Source organism: Meleagris gallopavo, chromosome 4 (genome assembly GCF_000146605.3).
Source record: "Meleagris gallopavo isolate NT-WF06-2002-E0010 breed Aviagen turkey brand Nicholas breeding stock chromosome 4, Turkey_5.1, whole genome shotgun sequence".
NCBI classification, from domain to species: domain Eukaryota; kingdom Metazoa; phylum Chordata; class Aves; order Galliformes; family Phasianidae; genus Meleagris; species Meleagris gallopavo.
In genome coordinates, this window is record NC_015014.2 from 35,047,931 (window position 1) to 35,055,671 (window position 7,741).

At 36.5% G+C, this 7,741-nt stretch overlaps 1 long non-coding RNA gene across 1 annotated transcript; it reads left to right on the plus strand.

Moving 5' to 3' along the window:
• Positions 1 to 229: 229 nt before the first annotated feature.
• Positions 230 to 7,279, plus strand: LOC116216620. The gene is made up of 3 exons (XR_004159752.1): positions 230 to 1,474; positions 3,879 to 3,961; positions 7,212 to 7,279. It is a non-coding gene; the product is annotated as an uncharacterized LOC116216620 (long non-coding RNA).
• The last annotated feature ends 462 nt before the right edge of the window (positions 7,280 to 7,741 follow it).

Sequence of the window (7,741 nt, forward strand, 5' to 3'; positions counted from 1 at the left end):
GTTAGAATTATGAGGAACACTTCTCTGGGTTCTTCCCAGATGTCAGTATGTAATTCCTTGTTTGTTTAAATGAATAAATGTCCATGAATCACACTGGCGTTTCAAATCTGTATTCAGAGCAGTGCTCAGTAAAGGAAGCCTGAGGCCACACGTTAAATGAAGTGGAGAAAACTGAATGCTGACTGGCTGCCCATTTGTCTGAGCATTGACCACTCTGCACGGAGAGTTAAGCAGAAGTGCTCTGAAGAGAGTTTGTCCTTGGGCAGTTACATTTATGTTTAGAGCAGCTGCAGGTGTGTAACAAAGCCTGCCTACCTTCTGCATTTACCAATATTTTGATGCTTGTGTTTGCTTTTTGTATCACTCCTAATTAACATATATTGGAAGGGAATTGGAAAGAAGCTTGCTTGTTATACTTTATTCCTTTCTGTTATTTATTTCTGAACTAGGGAGTCAGACCGTGCATGTTACAGAATCACAGAATTGCAGGGTTGGAAGGGACCTCCAGCGGTCATCAAGGACAACCTCCCTGCTAAGGCAGGTACTCTACAATAGATCGCACATGTAGGCATCCAGACAGGTTTTGAGTATTTCCATAGAAAGAAACTCTGCAACCTCTCTGGCAACCTGTTCCAGTGCTCAAGAAGCTCTGACAAAGTGGACCTCCTTCTTGCAAGAGACTTCTTTGCAAGGAAGCATGTAGCTGAAGGATGTAGTGGTTGAGCAAATTTACTGGCAACATAGAAGACTTCTACTAGCACTTGTCACGCTGGCACACATTTCAAGGCACTGTGATGTAGTGGGGCTAACAAGGTACTCTCTGCTACTTGCTGGCTTGTGATTGCTGCCACAAGTGCTTGTGCGAAGTGCTGAGAGCAAGAGTAAGGCTGCAGGGTGGTGCAAGGAGGAGCAATCCCATCCCTTTTTGGGAACTTCAAAGTCACTTCAAGAAATCTTCATAGTCTGTCACTTGAGCTTGCTGCCTTTTGTCCATGTGATGGAATTTGTGGAATTATGCTTTTATGTTGGAATTGTAAGTAAGGACACTGCACAGGGTAGACAGATTCTTAGTATATCTATATTGATTTTCTTTTGGACCTAAATTTCTTAAAAATGTTGACAAACAATAGAGAAGAATGATGATGCTGATACCTGTAATTTTTTCAGATGCAAGGTTCACAAAGAACGTAAGAAACGGGAGACGTGGTTCTGTAGCAACTGCTTGCCACCATGACTGAGAATGTGGACATGTCATTGATAAAGCAGTGAGGAATGTCTTTCAGGTATTCTTTTTTAGTGCTGCCAAGTAGCTCTGCTCATTATGAGGCTCAAGCCTGAAACTTGAAGTACGTATATAATGACACGCAGAGATCACATCTATCTCTAGAATTTGTGGACTTCGGATCCTATGTAAACTTGGGAAGCAAAGTTATCTGGAATACATCATTGTACCATGAAAATACAGTGCACTAAGGTAATCCCTTACGTAATTAGTGAAATATACGTGCATGTTGTGGTTTAATTATACTTGCAGACATTTAAGAATTACCTTAAAAATACATCAATGATTTTGTAGTTTTCTACTGTTTTCCTCCTTTCCCTCTTTCTTAATACATCACAGCATGATTTATAAGAATTAGTAGCGATATGTAGTAACATGCCATTCAGAAAGGAAAAGGAAGGTTCATCTTGTTAATATTCCATATTTCATTTGGCTGGCTCAATGAACCTTTACCTGTGTATTCATGAGACTGTGCCTCTAGATGAATGCGGAGGTGGAATTACCAACAAATATGGTGCTGAATATTAAAAATGAACTGTAAAAGGTTTCAAATTTTTCATTTCTGTGACAGGAGTTATAACTACAACAGACAAGAATTATAACTGGAATGAAAAATGGCAACAGATAAATTAATTGTAATGAAACTGACTGTAGCAGTGGAAAAGAAAAATTGGAATCTTTATCAGAATTTAAAACTTTAAGGTCATTACATTTTGGTTGCTTTCAGATGTTCATCATGGAGAATGCAATGATTATACGAAAATGGAATATATATTAGTTAATTTTATACTATTTTTTTACTAAGGCTGCAATTCTTGTGTTTAGTATTGTTCTTTTAAAATATTTTTTCTGTTTCTTTCCTATTCAGTACTGTTTTGCAAATAGTTTACATTGAACAATAAGAACTGATTTTCATTCTTACTTGCTCTGTATTCATTTGAATGACAAAAATCATAACTAAAGGAAAAACTAGGGCAGATGTAATTCATTCTAATATCACAAATCATTAAAAAAAAAAAGGATAAAATAAGCCAACAATTTGCTTTTGACATGCCAGAATTACTCATAAGAGTCACTACTTTAATTGCTCTGTCAAATTATTGTTTCACTCATGCAGTGGTTTAAAAATAATTCTTGTGCAAAACCATTGCATCAAGCTTATAGAATGGTATCTAAATATTCCTTTCAGAGAAATTTTAAACCTGCAAATTTTAGGATTTCAAGGATGTAAAATGTCATAATCTGGCTGCACAATGTTTGTAAGTGCATTTGTAAGCACTAATTTTACAAGTTGAAGTTTTCTGCAACATTTTTGCATCAGAATACTTGGAATAAAATATTGCTAAATATGCAGGACTTAACACAATGCAGTGTATTACTTTTAGAAGTTATTTTGGTATATACTAATTAAAAATAGAAAGTTTCTCAAAACACTGTTGTAGTGTGAGTTAAAGTAGCATAGAATATATATTTTAAACAACTTTATATTAAAATGTTTACATTCTTCACCTCAACTTACAAAAAGCATCTATTAGACTTATCTAGAATTCATATTATTGTTTTACATATTTAAATGCCTAGCTGCATACCTTACCAAATTATTGTAGCTCTGCAATGGATTTACATTAGGAAATGTTCCCTGATGTCTTTGTCAGAGAAGAGGAACAAAAAAGGGCACACAGTTGCCCTAAACATAGTTGGAACACTATGTAGTACAACTTTGTGAGCTTCATGTAGGTGAGGGTTACGCCAATAGTTGTGAGGATGCTTTCTCTACTACTTGATACAGGATGCAAAGTTAAAAAGAAGTGCTGCTATGATGCTGGATAAATCTACATATCAAAAAGTGTCAGCTTATCCTGACATTCTGAAAACAGAGAAACTATGCAGGATCCTGGAATCTCCTACACAATCTAACAGGATCCCAAGGAAAACACCAGCATATGCATTTATTTTTTACTATATGTGTACCTAAGTCAGAAAAGTCAGCTTTCCAATACTTTGTCTTGAGTCTAGCACGAGTACAAATTACTGGCTAGAGCAGCAATTAGTGCCAGGCATGGTTGGAGCACTGTTTGTAACCTTTCCACCCAGCATCAATCAGTGTGCAAAGGATCTGCAGGAGTACAGCTTCTGCTGTTATCAAAATGGAGAATATAAAGCAGATATTCATCATTCAATAAATTAGCCTTATTGCTTCTTATGTTGTCTGATAATTTTTTAACTGTCTTGGAAAACTGATTGCTTGAGCTATTGTAATTTTACTTTTTTTAGTCTCATAGAAGAAGTTATCTAGCTAGATAACTAGATTACTTTCTCCTTAAATTATCACCCATTTTTAAAGTGCAGAATACCAGGTAGGTTTCTTTTGCCTGCCATTTTTATTTAGTATCTTATAAGATCTTATGAACACTGAATTATTTCATATGTATTGTACGTGATGTATGATTGTTAATGTGCCTTTTCTTAAAGTCTGTTTATTTTCGTAATTGCTAATGTTGCAGCTGTTTTAATGCGTAATATATAACATTTGATGTTAAGATTTTTCTGATTTCTTCAGCTTGTCACCAACTTTAAAATGCTTTGTTTCTTCCAGGATGAAAACATCTCTTTACTTTCTTGTATAAACTCTGTGCAATGTAATCTTAGCAAACTAGAACACCTACGAGAAATTAAGAGGTAATTGAAGGAGTGTTATTGTATTTTGTTCAACTTTTCAGACAGAAAAAATAGGTCATGTACTAACGGTCCTAGTTGTAATGTGAAGGAAATGTTGAAATTTGGTAAGAATTCATTTTCAGTAACATGAAGAAGTTATGCTCCTAGCCATTTTTTAGATAAACTAAACCCTGAAAAAGCTATCAGAGATAGGTGAGATATGAAACAAGCTTTGGTAGTTAATTTCATGTCAGAAATGCCATCAGTAATCCAATGGTGGAGAACATTTACAAAAATACATAGAGGATGAGAAAGGGCTGTATGAGCAGTGAGAGTAGTCTTAATTCTCAAATTGCTTGCCATTTTCATGTTTCAGTGCTACATTTCAAACTGTGATTCTGATTTTATTACTAAGAGATGATATGTGCATGCATGTTTATTCTTCATAGTGGCCTGTTAAAGATGTGTAATTGTCAGAAATATTAGACCTTATCAAATCTTTGAAAGCTTTGTCTATAGTCTGGCAGACAAAGCTATGCTGTTTTTGGTTTATGCATGATTAATTTTGCAACAAGAACTTAGTTTATGCCAATGCTGGCAAACCAAAATTGAAACCACCTTACTTTCCTAGAGCTCTATTAACTTTGAAGTGCTAGCAGGACTTGAAACAAGTAACCATTTATTTTAGTTACTAGGGTTACAGCCATGTCCCTGAATGCACTCAGGTAGTAGCTCAGTTAAATAAAAGTATGTTCCATTTAGAGTAGAATTGTGCTTTAATGTTGAATGAATGCTAATTTGGGGTTGCATGGGGCTACTTCACTTTGTATGATATACAGCATTCTGCAGTGCATTGATGGTTGCTTAGCATGGCAATGTATAAACAGAAGTACCTTCCAAATGTGTTTCCAAAGTTTTTCTTGCTCACATATATCTTCTCATACTTAAATTATCTTATTTAAAACATCTGCTTTGCAGTCATGGGAAACTCAATATTAATAACTGTGTTTTTAATCAAATATGTCTTGAATTAATTCAGTTTCTCCAATGTGTATAGTTTGTTTTTTGTATTACAAGCAAATATTTGAGGATGTCTGAAGTACAGTATGTAATGTTTAGTGAAGGATATGCAGAAAGTAGTATTAAATTAGAAATATGCTGCTCAGATATTAAACTGTTCTCATTTCAGTGAGGTTTTTTGATGACTACTGTAGATGTCTTCCATTATCTTCCTATCCCATATTTATATTACCAGATTTCATTTTAGTACAACAGTCCAATGGTTTTAACTCTGAAATAACTCTGAGATTCATTATTTTTTATTTGCATACCTGAATTTTGATGTCTTCCCAAAAATTGATCTTATAATATTCTTAGCCTATCACTTTCTATAAAGGTTTAATTTCAGCAACTGAGTATGTCAGGTTAGCAACTGTGAAGAGATCCCAGTTTCCAAAGGTCTTTTTTTTTGTTTTACACTTACAGTACAAAAAGCCAGCTTCTCTCCCACTGCCCTCCCCAATCTAAAAGATTGGTCAAAGAAGGTCATACAATGCTGTTAATCTACTGAAAAACAAACAAACAAGCAAACAAACAAACAAAACTGGCTATTCATACACTTATTTGTGATATGAATTTATTGTTATAATAAATAAGAAAAAAATGTTTTGATGTTACGTAGTTCAAAGTGAAAGGTTGAGTAGTCAGGTAATATAGTTTTAATCCTCTTTCCTTATTTTCTGAATTAAAAGTTAAATCAGCTAAAACAGTGTGGATGGATAAATATGCTAGAAGGCCTCTGGAGGTCATCAAGTCCAACCCTCCTGCTAAAGCAGGTGTGCTATAGTTGGTCACAAAAAAAAGTGTCCAGGGAAGTCTTGAATATCTAAAAAGAAGGAGACTTCACAGCCTCTCTGGGGCAGCTTATTCCAGTGCTCCATCACCCTGAAACTAATTCTTATGTAACTTCCTGTGTCCCAGTTTGTGGCTGTTGCCCCCCATCTTGTAGCTGAACACCACTGGAAAGAGCCTGTCCCCATCCACTTGATTCCTGCCCAATAGATATTTATGAACTGTGATCACCTCTCAGTCTTTTCTGAACAGCCCCAGGTCTCTCAGCTTTTGTACTGGAGAAGCTCTAGGCCCATCACCATCTTTGTGGCCTTTGCTGATCGATGTCTAGAAGTTCTTATTTGAACTGGGGAGCCCGGAATTGGACTCAACATTTCAGATGTGGCCTCACGAGGGCAGAGGAGGGGGGGAGGATCACCTCCCTGACCTGCTGCCCACATCTTGCGCTGGTAAATTTTTTAAAAACATAGACAAATTTTATCATCTGTTAACTATTCTGGAAGTCAGAAAGCAGGTTATTCTGCAATTCTGTTTCTGAAATTTGAGCACCACTAAAATGATACTCCGTTGATATTTTAATATATTAACTCTGTAGCTGCAGACTGATGTGTTTGATGACAGGTTCTTGTTCTTACAGCACATACACTGGATATTATGCTTTCAGCACTAACAAAGGAACAGTGTTTTGAAAAGCAAACAGAAGCAGCAGTGTGAGGGAAGGCAGATTGGTGGCCTTTCATGGATAGGCAGCTAGTTCCTCTGGCTGTGCTGCATGGACACTCAGTCTTCAAAGCCAGCTTGCACCTCCTTAATGTGAAAGCTGGAAGCAGAAGGAAAGGAACATCATACTTCTGCTTATCTGAATAGAGTAACATTCCTTTGAACTCCATCCCTGTAGGGCATAGAGAAGGAGTGTCCACACAGTTCCAGCACTCACTGACTGAGGCTTGAAAGGCAAAAGCAAAGTAGAAGGCTTTGTACAACCCTGGCAGAAGGGTACAGGTTCTCAATGGAATGAACTAGTGTGTCAGTGAGCTCTGAGAAATCACTGGATTGGCAAAATTTCAATTTTCCTGATGCTGTTAAGATCTCTAGAGACAAGACTGAACACCTGTGTTTTACCTCACAGATACATTTGAAATTCAGCTCCAGAACTGAGCTTTCTGGACTTCATGCAAATCTTTGCTAAATATTCCTCCAAATCATGTTAAAGTCCACCTGAATTTTTTGACTAGGGATTTCTAATTTTATCTTCTTAGGTATAAGCAGTTTTCGTTTCTGTTCAACACTGCTGATCAGTTTTGTCTACATACCTCAGGGGTCAAAGATTGGATCCAATCCATCTTACTTAGCAAGCTTGTGTATTGCATTCTTTAAAGCAGAAATAGCACCATCATTGACAATACATTTTGCTTTTCAGATGGGGAATCTGAGAAGGAAATGGTACAAGAGAGACAGATGCAAAAATTCAGGTAGGGTCCATGAAAGAAAGGTAATTGAGAAAGATTGCGCTATGTCAAAACACTGTTGTTTAACTCCAGACTCCTCAAAATCTCTTTGCCGTTAGAGAGACTATAGAATAAAAGTTCTACAAGTTATTTTCGGGTTCTACCCAGATGTATTTTGGTGCTGAGCAGTCTGGATCTTTCAGTACGTCTCATGTTTAAGCATAGTCAAAGAATTTGGCTCTGCCTTATTCTCTGTAGTGACTAATGATATAGATCTTCCGAGAGCATTTTTAATGTTTCTGTTGAATGGTAGAGAACCACTGTGACAGTTCAGCTGTTTAGATTATGTTCAGTGGTAGAGTGCTTAAAAGCTGTTGCTCAGAGCTGTGATAACTCTATCCCTTGATGGAGCAAATCCCTCTGCTTTGTTCCACCCAAATCTTTGAAAAAGGAATTATTTTTCCTCAGGCTGTCTGCTTTAGGGAGGTGGGGAGAGGATATC